The sequence below is a fragment of the Xenopus laevis genome, chromosome 3L (genome assembly GCF_017654675.1).
Source record: "Xenopus laevis strain J_2021 chromosome 3L, Xenopus_laevis_v10.1, whole genome shotgun sequence".
NCBI lineage: Eukaryota > Metazoa > Chordata > Amphibia > Anura > Pipidae > Xenopus > Xenopus laevis.
Genome location: NC_054375.1, coordinates 10,028,696 through 10,044,902, shown reverse-complemented (window position 1 = coordinate 10,044,902; position 16,207 = coordinate 10,028,696). Strand labels below are relative to the sequence as shown.

At 42.3% G+C, this 16,207-nt stretch overlaps 2 protein-coding genes and 1 long non-coding RNA gene across 6 annotated transcripts in view; 1 reads left to right on the top strand and 2 right to left on the bottom strand.

Annotated features, from left to right (window-relative positions):
• The window catches only part of LOC121401032, a 54,249-nt gene extending 53,107 nt beyond the window's left edge, over window positions 1-1,142 (top strand). For both annotated transcript variants that reach the window (XR_005966053.1, XR_005966052.1), the window contains one exon: window positions 1,084-1,142. This is a non-coding gene — a long non-coding RNA (uncharacterized LOC121401032). The remainder of the gene's footprint in view (window positions 1-1,083) is intronic.
• The window catches only part of LOC121393056, a 1,743,327-nt gene that overhangs the window by 1,150,792 nt on the left and 576,328 nt on the right, over window positions 1-16,207 (bottom strand). The gene's annotated exons all lie outside the window — the stretch shown is intronic.
• The window catches only part of LOC121400993, an 840,200-nt gene that overhangs the window by 434,381 nt on the left and 389,612 nt on the right, over window positions 1-16,207 (bottom strand). The gene's annotated exons all lie outside the window — the stretch shown is intronic.

Sequence of the window (16,207 nt, the reverse complement as noted above, 5' to 3'; positions counted from 1 at the left end):
TGGCGCAAATAAAGTATGGAAGAGGTTTATACAGGATGGAGTTGGTACCGGTATAGGATTCATTATCCAGAAAGCTCAGAATTTCGGAAAGGCCGTCTCCCATAGACTCCATTTTATCCAAATAATTCAAATTTTTAAAAATAATTGCCTTTTTCTCAGTAAAATAAAGCATTAACTTGTACTTGATCTCAACTAAGATATAATTAACCTTATTGGAAGCAAATCCAGCCTATTGGGTTTATTTAATGTTTACATGATTTTCTAGTAGACTTAAGGTAGGAAGATCCAAATTACAGAAAGATCCATTATCCGGAAAATGCCAGGTCTAAGCTCTCGGAAGGAAAGAAAAGGGGGATTATTTTGCAGAGGCAGAAAGCAAGGACAGACAAATAATAAAGAAGTGATTTTCACTCTTGACGCCCTTAATCTAATGCAGCATAAAGAGGAATCACAATAAAACACATTAAAAACTTGACGCCCACGGACACTTAACCCAAATTTTCCCCTAATTGGCCTTCATGATGGTTTTCCACAGGAATCTACGATATAAGAAATCATCCGCTATTAAGCCTTCACTGAACCTCAGAAAAGCTCCCTCCCACGTTATTTTTGGGCCAAAACCCACCGCCTTTGGTATCGTGACACTATAGAGAAAAGTGATTGTAGAAGAGGATGGGGTTAGAATAAAGGGCACACAAGAAATAAGTATATTTGTAGGGACCCCGATACACACGGAGCACAAACCTCCTGGGTCATTGGGAGTGGGAGAAAGGGTGCAGCTGTGGGTGACTCTTCAGCCCGCTCCCCTCTATAGGAGACAATGCAGAACATTCTATTGATTGATGAAGGGATGAGCTGGAACATTTCCAGATAAACAAGGAGAAATTTCACAGCCCGACAGAACAACAAATGGACTCGGCTGACAGCGGGGGGACATGATATGATTTATTAGGCTTTTATTTACTCATCAGACTCTTGATGTCTTGAGTTTTTCTGCAATAAATTCAAGGCAACAAGTGGGTGTGAGACACAGTAACAGTTTTATTCCTTTAAAAGTTTTTAAAATGTTTTTTCCCTGCCTAGCCCACTTCTGATGACATCACTTCCCGTTTCCAGCAACGGCACTTCCTGCTTTATGGTGGTCAGCGAGTCGCGGATCAGTTTGCAGATCAGGCAGTTGCGGGTCAGGTAGGTAAAAATGTGGGTGTGGGTGGGGGTACTCTACCGTAAGGTGGGGCCTTCATATTAAAGTGGTGGTTCACCTTCAAGTTAACGTTTAGTATGTTATAGAACGAACAATTCTAAGTAACTTTTCAATTGGTCTTCATTATTTCTTCTAAAAGTTTTTTTTATTTGCCTTCTTCTGATGCTTTCCAGATATCAAATGGGGGGTCACTGACCCCATCTAAAAACAAATGCTCAGTAAGTTTACAAATTTATTGTTATTGCTACTTTTTATTACTCCTCTTTCTATCCAGGCCTCTCCTCTTCATATTCCAGTCTCTTAATCAAATCAATGTATGGTTGCTAGGGTAATTTGGACCCTAGCAACCAGATTGTGGAAACTGCAAACTGGAGAGCTGCTGAATAAAAAGCTAAATGACTCAAAAACCACAAATAATAAAAAGTGAAAACCAATATATCATACTAAAAGTTAACTTAAAGGGGTTGTTCACCTTTGAGTTAACTGTTAGTATGATGAAGAGACAATTTGCCATTGGTTTTCAATTTTTTATTTGTGGTTTTTGAGTTATTCAGCAGCTTTTTATTCAGCAGCTCTCCAGTTTGCAGTTTCCAAAATCTGGTTGCTAGGGTCCAAATTCCCCTAGCAACCATTGACTTATTTGTATAAGAGACTGGGATATGAATAGGGGAGGGGCTGAATAGAAAGAGGAGTAATAAGAAAAGAGCAATAATAGATCATTTGTAACTTTACGGAGCATTTGTTTTTAGATGGGGTCAGTGACCCCCATTTGAAAACTATTCAAATAACAACAGGAGGATACCCTTGAATGTTTACTTATAATCTACCCTTTAGATAATAGCTGAGGTCTGAATAAAAAATCAGTATGATCATATATGTTAATTTGAAAGAGAAAGAGAAAAGCACCCGCTATTATCACAGAGATGAACCTAAGGTTACTGCATTGTCACTTCCAAGACCAAACAAAATAAGGGAATCGTAGACTTGTAGTTGTACAACACCACCCTACCAACCTTAAAGGAATGGACAATCGAAATATAGATTGCCCCTGAATGATAGGTTAAAGTGCTTCATGCCATTAAATAAATACGAAATATGCATCAATTCTATACCTTAAATGAATTAAAATGAATTACTAAAAATTAATTAAGTACCCAGTGATAATTAATTCATCGACAAGTTAATTCCAATCATTAAAGTGCAGTGCTAGTACATGATTCATTTGAAAAGAATCGAGATCCCCAATTGATGAACGACTTGATCAGTAACCTTAAAAGATTAAATAACGGATAAATTATTTCCCAATCCACTCAGTTCAAGAAAATAGTAGGAAGAATGAAAAACAAGAAGGTGGAGATGTCCCATAAACTACTGCCTGATGTTTTCTATCCCTAGGACACCACAAAGCTGAAGGAGACCGAGAAACCGGGACTGTGGCTTTGGTTGTTAAACTTTGCCCTATGCTGTTGAGGAGCTGAACTAAGCCTCAAAACACACAAATCGTCGGCCCCCTTAGAATTCCAGTGCAGGATTGCGATACAAAGAAAGAGTAGTTGAAGTGAGGGATGGATTTAAATTGCACGCCACCCCAATAAATTCCCCAATAAATATTTAAAAAGCCGCTTTTAAGCTAAAAAATAAAATCAAACAATTGTTCAGCCGCCAACACATTTCGCTAGTTTTCGCTTATCAAGGCCCGAATGGCGGCCCATCGGGAAGATGCGCTATTTAAACACTTCCGGGTTCCACGTTATCCGGAGGATCTCGTGAGAGTTCATCAGTAATTACCTTCGGATCTTGGATCGCCGTTTACGTAGGCAACGTCACAGAGCGCAACTTTGGCACTAGCCAATGGCTCAACAGAACTGTTCTCGGCATCACCAAGTTAACTCTTAGGTTACCGTGGTCCCTAATTAGCTCATTCTATTATCTTTCTCCTCCACTAGGCCGTCATATTAATTCTGTATATAGATACACAATGAGATCTGCATATATTTATTTATTTATTGTATCAGACAACCAATACATCAATTGTTCATGCAATTTTATAAGGTTTTAAACGTTATTTAAATAATCCTTAGAAAATCACCATATGGTTCGTACTGATAACTGATGTAGAGACATGAATTAAGTATTTTTAAAGGAAATTTTTTAGATATTTATGAACTAAATGAACACAGTAAATAGGTTATATTCATTTATTTCCTTTTGGGGAAAACCGAGTCCAATTGGAATATCCAGTAGCTCCCCCGTTTAAGGAGAGCTTGTTCCAGATTAACCTTTTGCGTATCCCAACTTTACTTCCCTCCAAAGCCCAAATTCTTAATTTCCTTGGATCCATATTATGGAACTCTTTAAAATGCCTGTTGTTTAACCAAAATCCTATCCTCAAAAGAGGGAGATCTTCCCAAGACTTCCACACATGTTACAGTTGCCACAGGGGGTAACACTCCCCACAATTTGCCACCTTCTTAATGTTGGGACCTTTGACAGTGGCTTTTTTGTGAGCATGTCTTTTAGATTCGGGCTTCTTCTGTAGCTTATGGCCACATTATCCTTGGAAAATAGAACCCAGGGGTGCCGTCTTCCAGAGTATAGGCCCATCTTGAAAACTGCAAAGAATCAGAAAAAAGGTAAATTAAATAATAAAAAGAAAAAAAAACTAAAATGTAAATATGAAGACCCAATTGGCCAAACACACAAGGAAAAACCCCGCAGAAACTGGAATACCGAGAGGCTCCGGAGAAACGGATCCAAAGAAAAAACCGACATCTATCAGCGCAACTCCCGTGTGCTAAAAATAAAAATGTCTCCCGCAAACCGGCATTACAGCAATGGAATTTCCCCTTGGCACAGGCAGCCGACATGTACAACAGGCAACGAAGAGACGATCGCTACTACCAATCAGGACTCGCGCCGTATATCTTAAGGGGCCTGACGCATGTGAGGTCGCTAAGTGCAATTACCCGAGGGACGATTCTTCAATTCCTGATGGTACCTTCACTCTCCTCAGTTTTAAAGCTAACACGGTACAGTGAGCGCTGGGGACCAGCACGGAAGACGAGCCCTGCTCCATATAAAAGGCAAACACATGGGCATCTAAGTTGGAGTAGATCGATGCGCTGTACTAATACGGTGTAATAACTATCACCTTTTCTTCTTAATACGCAATTTGTACCATCCGCTTATTTTGTTCAGAAGGAAAAATGCTGCTCCTAGGCAGGACAAACTAAAAAAAACTGAGGTTGGAGGTGGAGTCACGGAAGAGAAAAGGGGAAGGAAGAGATCTTAGTTTGTCCTGCCTCCGAAAGGAGCAACTTAAACCCAGTCGTCCTGCACTGACAGGTAGGGCCGTACGGAGAAACTTGTCATGTATCGTTTCACTATTACGAGTGTGTCACGGTCGGCACCCAACATCCAGAACAAACGTCAGGCACTCTGGTCTCGGCTCGTGCTTCCCCAGTAAGTGTGACCGGCTTTGGGCTTCGGGAGGAGCCCTCGGCTTACTTGGATGCCACCTGGACTTAAACGAGAGGTGCAAGATGAGGGTTCTGGATAGGCAGAGGGCACGACTGTAGAGCAAAGTCTTTGGACAGAAGGTCGTAGTAAAGGCGTTAGGCAATAGAGAAGTCAGATCAGGCCGCGTCGAGGCAGGCAGAGAATAAGTGTAGTCAGGCAGGCAAGGGTCAAACCGGAAAGTCGATCAGAGGTTAAAGCAGAAGAAGGTAGTCGGTATTCAGGCAAGGTCAGGATCCAGAGGTCAGAATAGTCAAAAGCCAGTCAGGGGTCACAACAGGAATCACAAACAGGTTCAGACATATATAGCTTAAGCTCAGAAGCACCAGGAACAAATCCTATCACGGGCGATGAAGAATTAGCGGAGCCCCTTAAATACCTATTTGAATTTCGCGCCAATGTGCGCTGGTGTCATCCGCCAGCGCACATCCGCGTCTATAAAACCCACGAGACGTGGTTGCGCGCATCTTAAGTAGCCGCAACGGCGGTCGAAGAAGAACGGCCTATCCCGCCGCACACTAGACCACCAGGTACAGTAAGTTCTGACAAGAGTAACACTAGTCCGTCATTGTGTGACAATAGTAATGATACACTGAATGGCAAACCAATACAATACATTGTCGTAAATATATGGCACAACTAATGTGTTGTTACAAATGTTATTGCTACATGAAGAGCTTTTATATAAAGGTGTTCATTGTAAAGCTCTCGTTTAAGCCATTGGGACTGTGAATTCATCAAAAATATCCACTCGCTCTCTCTGGATAAAGGCTGTTTCCAGATCTCCCCCTTATACCAAGGGACACCTGGGAGAGACCCATTGCTTTTAAAAGGAGGAACAACAAAACCCCAATTTGGATCCCCCTTCCCCTCTACCTAAATAGGCCCCTCCCTCCTGGCCTACCTGGCACCCTGGGCAAATGCCCCTAACTTTCCTCTACTTTCCCCTCCTTGCAGGTCCTGTTTCAGCGGAGTTCACAGCAGCCATCTTGTCTCCTTCGGTCTTCTTCCTGTAGTGATCGCCATTTTTTGGGTCACGAAATTTTCGATAAAAAAATAAGAAATTTCATGACTATGGTGCTCCTAGGGTCTTGATTGCTCTAGAATGAGCTATTTGAATCACATTCCGTGATAGCCCCTGTGCGCTAACCGTTCAGTCAGTTCACCGTCCTCCTTTAAAAGAGTTGTAAATCTGAACAGTTACGGCGTAAGCGAAGGAATCACCAACGGTGGATTCCCCTTTTGGTTGCATTGGGAGATGGCTCTGAAAATGAAGTATGGAATTAGTCGCAGTAGCTTTGCGGTACAAATCAGTACCAATGTTCCCATCCTCTTTGTTGGTGATTGTCATATCGAGAAAGTCAATGCTTATCGTCACTGATGGTTATGTGTGAGCTTTTGATATTGAGATGGTTAATATTTAGGCATTTGAGGAATCACTTAAATCCTCTTTGGTACCAGTCCAAAGAAATATCACATCATAAATGTAGCAAAACCGGTATGAAATGTATTGGGTGTATTGGGCCATCTGATCTCCCAAAACCAATTGGCGCTCCCACCATCCCATGAATAGGTTTGCATATGTGGGGACAAATGCTGCACCCATAGTAACACTCTTAGTTGTAATAAAATGTTTTCATTGAATACAAAGAAATTGTGATTAAGACAAAAATCTGTAAGATCGGCCATGAAATCTATATATTGTCCCATCCACTTTCTGTTTCCATGAAATATCGTACGGCTCGTTAGCCTTGTTTATGGGAGATGGAGGAATAGAGGGATTCTACATCACATCTGTCACGATCGCCGCCGGAGCAGTCCCAGGAGCTCCGGGCAGCATGTCTCCTCCACCGGCGTCGCCTCCAAAATGGCGCGCCCATGGTCACCACGTGGGTAAGCAGCGCCGGCGCATGACGTCAGCGCGGCGCAGGAACGCCAGCGCATTGACATCGGTGTAAGGACGCCAATGATGTCACTATGGCGCCAAATTCAAACATAAAGAGCAACCAAGATGCCAAGTATAGTATAGACATTTCTTGTGTGTATCCTGGGTTCCTTTGAACTGTTATTATATTAAAATCTTGTTCCTGACTGTTATCCTGACCTGCCTGGACTTGGATTCTTGTTCTAATCTGCTGCGCCTTGAACTCTTCCCTGAACTTTGATTATCTGTTTGATTAACCCTTTGGACACCGCGACTTTGATCCCTCAGAGGGTTCCTCCTTGATCCTGACAACCTCCCTGGTGGAGCTCCCGGCTCCTGACAAACATCCACCAGATATGTACCCTTATCGATTACTGCAGAGCTTATATTTCTGGGAGGATGAATTTACTCTTGGGTTTCACAAAGATCTCAGGGATCGGTTTGTTCGATCAGTAAGTCATTCCGATCGAAAGGGCTTGTTGAATGTTATTTACTCAGTTGTCAGGTTAGATGTGATGTGTGTAATTGTGTGGGTTTATTGGATCTGGTATAGCCATTAAGGGATTGACCAAACCATGCCTCATTTTGTGTAGTATCTTGGTGGAAATGTTTCTTGAAGCAAGAGTTTCCGACAGAAAAGGAAAAATCTTTACATAAAGTGAAGGGATTTACATCATAACTAGGAAGAGAAGGACAGACCCCTCTTTAGAACTGTATTTTGACTTTCAGAGAGGATATGATCACTGAGATTAATGATATTTATGTCTCTGAGTTTTCCTCCCTCTGTTCTGATCGTGTTCCCCAGTGATCCTGACGCCGATAAGGGCATTTGTCTCTGTTTTCTTACTCTACTTTCCCCCCTCTCCTGACCTCTTCTGCTTTCTATCCCTAAAAAAGGTACCGTAGTGTTAGCTTGGGTAGGATTGGTGGCACTATCATCATCCGATCTTTCTGATCTAGATAGATCGCTTTGGGATGTATTTCTAACTGGTAACTCTACGTCCCATTTGAACACCGTACCCATAGTATAGTCCGTAGCGTCTCTCAAATATTTCTGTTTGTTTCTATCAATTATTTCTTGTGCAACCCGGTCTATTTCTGTATTAATTCTGGACATACGTGAGATGTATACTTCATTCTGAGAGAATTCACATACTGTTTCTCAATATCATTGATCGTAATAGTTAGATCAGATACAACCTGTTGCTCGTGTTCACGAGTTAGAGTGAGTAGTTGCATAGAACATTTATGCAGTATCTCCTCCAACTCCTCTTAAAGTTATCATCACGAATTTCAAGGTAGGGAGGATCCTAATGCGCAACCCCCTAGAGATAATATTGTCCTCTATAGATTTGTTAAATGTGGAAACCGCGACCACCATGCTTTGGTCAACTTCATCTGTTGCTGCTGGTATTCCCATAGCAACCATTTCCAGTCGCCTTCTGATTGGGAGCTATTACTGCCCGTTTCAACTTGGAATACATCACACAATTGAGTTGACCACTTCCTCAAAACGAGATTGCAAATAACAATGGGGCTGACATGATTCTACCCCAACAGATGGAGAAGATGTGCGCTACAAAACCCAGACTTTCCAAAGGAAGATAGGAAAGAGTAATAATGAGTAAGAATGGAAGTATTGGGGAGCACCAACCATCAAGCACAGTAGATGGTGAGCAGGTCAGATAATTAATTGTATAATATGGGAGGGATCTCAAAGTGGGTGAAGGGGTTGGATTGCGATGGGCATTCTCTGAGTGACTGTGCTGGGTATCACATTTTGGTGGTATTTAAGATTCCCATACCCAGTGTGACCATTAAAACTATTACTGGTTACACAGGTGCGTTAGCATTTTTACTTCCTTAACCTCCATTACCGCGGATCAATCAGTCCCCTGCTTCTAACTGGTCTTTTTAATGTGTGCGACTGGACACCGATTTTACGGATCAATAAAAGTTACGTTTTAATTTAATACTTCATATGAGCCCCGGAGCTTATGGATGGGAGGGTGCAGTTATATGGGTCAGTGCTTTCATTTTTCTCTCCTCTCGCTATACAAGTTTTAGGCCACCTGCACCCATGGGATTAGCAGATACACCCATGTGCCCCTCATGTGTTACCTCCACACAAACATTAGCCGGCGGTCTCTGTTGGGTGATGCTCGTGGCGCAAGGTAATGTACCTTGTAAAGTCATGTTGTTCCATATGGATGTGAGTGGGATGGGAAATAATTAATGCCTCGTTATCTTGTTCATTTCCAAAGGGGCTGAGTCAGGAGCTTGTACTTTGTCTGCCTGTGAATATACTGTATATATATATATATATATATATATATAATATATATATATATATATATATATCCCATTAATTTGTGCCTTTAATGCACCTCCAGGTCCTGATGCTTCGTGCATTTATAGTTAACGATCCAGAATTATTGATCAGATGTTGTTCCTATCTCACCCAGTTTTCATTGAACACCAATGGAGCCCAGGCTAAGTGCCCTGCAGTTTGTGGAATCAGCACCCGGGGGGGCACTGGTACGAACCACAGCATTTCAAAATTAGAAAGCAGGAGAAATTAGACCATGCCCCCTAATTGCCTCATCAATGCCCACAAACTGCCAAACCAACCCAACTTTCCAGTTTTCTCCACCCTTTTGGGGCGTAAAATTCAGCACCGCCCAATCGAAATCAAGAAAACTGGTAGAACTGTTAATGCACAGTATCTCCCCTCGTACTGCAGTCTCACACTTCTGTACTCTCCCCCCGTTCTGTACTCCCCCTCATACATACCTCTCCTCATACTGCACTCTCCCTCATACAGTCCTTCTCCCTCATCTGTACTCTTCCATCATACATTACTCTCCACTCAACGCATCAGGCAGGGTTGCCAGGTCTAATTTTAAAACACCAGCCTGGCAGCCCTGACAATTGGCATTTGAATTCTCGCACACATGTAAACACACAATCCTACACTTTATTATAAAGAATAGGTGGGATACAGCAGAAACATGGGAGTTAGTCAGGAATGGGACAACCCGTTACCTGAAGCCCCAATGCTCCCTCGGATGATGTCAGTTTGAATATCGATAGTGATGTCAGAGTGTTGGACACAGATATAAAACAAAAAAAGCAGCAGTTGCAGGGGAACAAATTACTAGAAGTGAATGGGAGTTTATTGATGCTTTTCTGTGACCGGTGTGGGATAATACTAGTCATTTTATTTGCTGCCCTCGTGCAATTACTCCGCACATATAACACCCATGAACAACTGACCTTAACCCAAGGGCAACTACAACTAATAAGATGCAGAAAATAAAGCTACAAAGCTCTGAGCTTATAATTCCTTCCACAGGCCCATTCCTCTGATTCATTCAAATATTCTTTACTCTCCTGCCCACACGCACAGCCCCAACTCTGATCCCATCACTTTAAAAGAAAAAAAAATATGATTAAAATAATAATGAAGGGCCAATTGAAAAGTTGCTTAGAATCGCGCATTCTATAAAATACTAAAAGTTAACTTAAAGGTGAACCACCTCTTAATATAGTGGCCCCACCCTGGGTAGAGTCCTGCGCGGAAACAATTTTTGAAACCCAGACCTGTAACCACACCCACATTTTACCTACCTGACGCAACTGCCTGATCTGCAAACTGATCCGGCGAACACGCTGACCACCATAAAGCAGGAAGTGCCATTGCTGGAAATCGGGAAGTTGACATCATCATTAGTGGGCTAGGAAGAAAGAAAGAAAAAAAACGTTTAAAGGAGCATGACAAGTCATTATTTGCAGCTTTTAGTTATATAGCTTTTTATTCAGCAGCTCTCCAGTTTGCCAATGTTAACAGCTATCTGGTTGCTAGGGTGCAACTGACCCTACCAACCAAGTGGTGGTTTTCAATGAGAAACTGGAATATGAGCTGGAGATACCAAAAATAGAAGATCAGTAATAAATACCAATGACAACAAAATTAATCTCTTAAAAACACAGCCCCTAGTACAACAGTTTACGGGCTACCTGGGGACTACTCTGTGACCCCTATTTGAAAGCCAGGTCAGAAGAAATTAAAAATAAAAACTGAAGAATGAACAGCAGTAGCAGTTCCATGTATAAATAGTCCAGAAATCATTGCAGGATGGCACAGTGCAATTTTCATGTATAACTACCACCATATGTGTAACTTTAGCCAGCGTAAAACATGACAATGATTGTCCATCCTGCGGCCCTCCGTTTTTGTTAACAGGGCTTCAAAACACAGAAGTAGATAGTACTGGAAGAAGGTAGGGCTGCAGGTTGGACATTACAGGGCTTCCACAATACAGGTTAGCAGACTTGCTACCTGGTTTTGGAAGCCTTAGTAAATGTCAACCTGCAGCCTCCTCTTCCAGTACTTCTACTTCTGTGTTTGAAGCCTGTAACAACTGGAGGGCCGCAGGATGGACATCATTGTCATGTACACTGGCTAAAGTTACACATAATGGTGGTATTTATACATGAAATTGCCACTGTGCCATCCTGCAATGATTTCTGGGGACTATTTTATACATGGAACTGCTACTGTGTTCATTCTTCAGTTTTTATTTTAATTTCTTCTGACCTGGCTTTCAAATAGGGGTCACAGAGTAAGTCCCCAGGTAGCCCGTAAACTGTTGTACTAGGGGCTGTGTTTTTAAGAGATTAATTTTGTTGTCATTGGTATTTATTACTGATCTTCTATTTTGGTATCTCCAGCTCATATTCCAGTTTCTCATTGAAACACCACTTGGTTGGTAGGGTCAGTTGCACCCTAGCAACCGATAGCTGTTAACATTGCAAACTGGAGAGCTGCTGAATAAAAACTATATAACTAAAAGCTGCAAATAATGACCTTGTCATGCTCCTTTAAACGTTTTTTTTCTTTCTTTCTTCCTAGCCCACTAATGATGATGTCACTTCCCGTTTCCAGCAATGGCACTTCCTGCTTTATGGTGGTCAGCGTGTCGCGGATCAGTTTGCAGATCAGGCAGTTGCGGTCAGGTAGGTAAAAATGTGGGTGTGGGTTACAGGTCTGGGTTTCAAAAATTGTTTCCGCGCAGGACTCTACCCAGGGTGGGGCCACTATATTAAAGAGGTGGTTCACCTTTAAGTTAACTTTAGTATTTTATAGAATGGCGATTCTAAGCAACTTTTCAATTGGCCTTCATTATTTATTTTAATCATATTTTTTTTTCTTATTAAGTTGATGGGATCAGAGTTGGGGCTGTGCGTGGCAGGAGAGTAAAGAATATTTGAATGAATCAGAGGGAATGGGCCTGTGGGAAGGAATTATAAGCTCAGAGCTTTGTAGCTTTATTTTCTGCATCTTATTAGTTGTGAGTTGCCCTTGGGTTAAGGTCCAGTTCATGGGTGTTATATGTGCGGAGTAATTGCACGAGGCAGGCAAATAAACTGACTAGTATTGATCCCACACGGTCACAGAAAAGCATCAATAACTCCCCATTCACTTCTAGTAATTTGTTCCCCTGCACTGCTGCTTTTTTTTGTTTTTATCTGTGTCCAACACTCTGACATCACTATCGATATTCAACTGACATCATCGAGGGGAGCATTGGGGCTTCAGGTAACGGGGTTGTCCCCATTCCTGACTAACTCCCATGTTTCTGCTGTATCCCACCTATTCTTTATAATAAAGTGTAGGATATTGTGTGTTTACCATGTGTGCGAGAATTCAAATGCCAATGTCAGGGCTGCCAGCTGGTGGTTTAAAATTAGACCTGGCAACCCTGCCTGATGCGTTGAGTGGAGAGTAATGTATGATGGAAGAGTACAGATGAGGGGAGAGGACTGTATGAGGGGAGAGTGCAGTATGAGGGAGAGTATTTGTATGAGGGGGAGTACAGAACGGGGGGAGAGTACAGAAGTGTTGAGACTGCAGTACGAGGGGAGAGTACTGTGCATTAACAGTTCTACCAGTTTTCTTGATTTCGATTGGGCGGTATGCTGAATTTTACGCCCCAAAAGGGTGGAGAAAACTGGAAAGTGGGTTTGGGTTTGGGGCAGTTTGTGGGCATGATGGAGGCAATTAGGGGGCATGGTCTAATTTCTCCTGCTTTCTAATTTTGAAATGCTGTGGGTCGTACCAAGTGGCCCCCCCGCGTGCTGATTCCACAAACTGCAGGGCACTTAGCCGGGCTCCATTTGTGTTCAATGAAAACTGGGTGAGATAGGAAACAACATCTGATCAATAATTCTGGGATCGTTAACTATAAATGCACGAAGCATCAGGACCTGGAGGTGCATTAAAGGCACAATCTAATGGGATATATATATAATATATATTATATATTATATATATATATATATATATATACAGTATATTCACAGGCAGACAAAGTACAAGCTCCTGACTCAGCCCCTTTGGAAATGAACAAGATAACGAGGCATTAATTATTTCCCATCCCATCACATCCATATGGAACAACATGACTTTACAAGGTACATTACCTGCGCCACGAGCATCACCCAACAGAGACCGCCGGCTAATGTTTGTGTGGGTAACACATGAGGGGCACATGGGTGTATCTGCTAATCCCATGGGTGCAGGTGGCCCAAAGACTTGTATAGCGAGAGGAGAGAAAAAATGAAAGCACTGACCCATATAACTGCACCCTCCCATCCATAAGCTCCGGGGCTCATATGAAGTATTAAAATTAAAACGTAACTTTTATTGATCCGTTAAAATCGGTGTCCAGTCTGCAACATTAAAAGACCAGTTAGAAGCAGGGGACTGATTGACCGGGTAATGGGAGGGTTAAGAAGTAAAATGCTAACGCACCTGTGTAACCAGTAATAGTTTAATGGTCACAGTGGGTATTGGGAATCTTAAATACCACCAAAATGTGATACCCAGCACAGTCACTCAGAGAATGCCCATCGCAATGCCAACCCCTTCACCCACTTTGAGATCCCTCCCATATTATACAATTAATTATCTGACCCTGGCTCACCATCTACTGTGCTTGATGGTTGGTGCTCCCCAATACTCCATTCTTACTCATTATTACTCTTTCCTATCTTCCTTTGGAAAGTCTGGGTGGTAGCGCACATCTTCTCCATCTGTTTGGGTGAATCATGTCAGCCCCATTGTTATTTGCAATCTCGTTTTGAGAAGTGGTCAACTCAATTGTGTGATGTATTCCAAGTTGAAACGGGGCAGTAATAGCTCCCAATCAGAAGGCGACTGGAAATGGTTGCTATGGGAATACCAGCAGCAACAGATGAAGTTGACCAAAGCATGGTGGTCGGTTTCCACATTAACAAATCTATAGAGGACAATATTATCTCTAGGGGGTTGCGCATTAGGATCCTCCTACCTTGAAATTCGTGATGATAACTTTAAGAGGAGTTGGGAGGAGATACTGCATAAATGTTCTATGCAACTACTCACTCTAACTCGTGAACACGAGCAACAGGTTGTATCTGATCTAACTATTACGATCAATGATATTGAGAAACAGTATGTGAATTCTCTCAGAATGAAGTATACATCTCACGTATGTCCAGAATTAATACAGAAATAGACCGGGTTGCACAAGAAATAATTGATAGAAACAAACAGAAATATTTGAGAGACGCTACGGACTATACTATGGGTACGGTGTTCAAATGGGGACGTAGAGTTACCAGTAGAAATACATCCCAAAGCGATCTATCTAGATCAGAAAGATCGGATGATGATAGTGCCACCAATCCTACCCAAGCTAACACTACGGTACCTTTTTTAGGGATAGAAAGCAGAAGAGGGTCAGGAGAGGGGGAAGAGAGTTAAGAAACAGAGACAAATGGGCCTATCGGCGTCAGGATCACTGGGAACACGATCAGAACAGAGGGAGGAAAACTCAGAGACATTAAATATCATTAATCTCAGTGATCATATCCTCTCTGAAAGTCAAAATACAGTTCTAAAGAGGGGTCTGTCCTTCTCTCCTAGTTATGATGTAAATCCCTTCACTTTATGTAAAGATTTTTCCTTTTCTGTCGGAAACTCTTGCTCAAGAAACATTTCCACCAAGATACTACACAAAATGAGCATGGTTTGGTCAATCCTTAATGGCTATACCAGATCCAATAAACCCACACAATTTGACACACATCACATCTAACCTGACAACTGAGTAAATAACATTTCAACAAGCCCTTTCCGATCGGAATGACTTACTGATCGAACAAACGATCCCGTGAGATCTTTGAAACCCAAGAGTAAATTCATTCCTCCCAGAAATATAAGCTCTGCAGTAATCGATAAGGGTACATATCTGGTGGGATGTTGTCAGGGAGCCGGGAGCTCCCACCAGGGAGGTTGTCAGGATCAAGGAGGAAGCCCTCTGAGGGATCAAAGTCGCGGTGTTCCAAAGGGTTAATCAAACAGATAATCAAAGTTCAGGGAAGAGTTCAAGGGCAGGCAGATTAGAAGCAAGATCCAAGGTCCAGGCAGGGTCAGGCTAACAGTCAGGAACAAGATTTAATATAATAACAGTTCAAAGGGAACCCAGGATACACACAAGAAATGTATACTATACTTGGGCATCTGGTTGCTCTTTTATGTTTTGAATTTGGCGCCATAGTGACATCATTGGCGTCCTTACACCGATGTCAATGCGCTGGCGTTCCTGCGCCGCGCTGACGTCATTGCGCCGGCGCTGCTACCCACGTGGTGACCATGGGCGCCGCCATTTTGGGAGCGACGCCGGTGGAGAGGACATGCTGCCCGGAGCTCCTGGGACTGCTCCGGGCGGCGATCGTGACAGATGTGATGTAGAATCCCTCTATTCCTCCATCTCCCATAAACAAGGCTAACGAGCCGTACGATATTTCATGGAAACAGAAGTGATTGGGACAATATATAGATTTCATGGCCGATCTTACAGATTTTTGTCTTAATCACAATTTCTTTGTATTCAATGAAACATTTTATTTACAACTAAGAGGTGTTACTATGGGTGCAGCATTTGTCCCCACATATGCAAACCTATTCATGGGATGGTGGGAGGCCAATTGGGTTTTGGGAGATCAGATGGCCCAATACACCCAATACATTTCATACCGGTTTTGCTACATTTATGATGTGATATTTCTTTGGACTGGTACCAAAGAGGATTTAAGTGATTTCCTCAAATGCCTAAATATTAACCATCTCAATATCAAACTCACACATACCATCAGTGACGTAAGCATTGACTTTCTCGATATGACAATCACCAACAAAGAGGATGGGAACATTGGTACTGATTTGTACCGCAAAGCTACTGCGACTAATTCCATACTTCATTTTCAGAGCCATCTCCCAATGGCAACCAAAAGGGGAATCCACGTTGGTGAATTCCTTCGCTTACGCCGTAACTGTTCAGATTTACAACTCTTTAAAAGGAGGACGTGTGAACTGACTGAACGGTTAGCGCACAGGGGCTATTCACGGAATGTGATTCAAATAGCTCATTCTAGAGCAATCAAGACCCCTAGGAGCACCATAGTCATGAAATTTCTTATTTTTTTATCGAAAATTTCGTGACCCAAAAATGGCG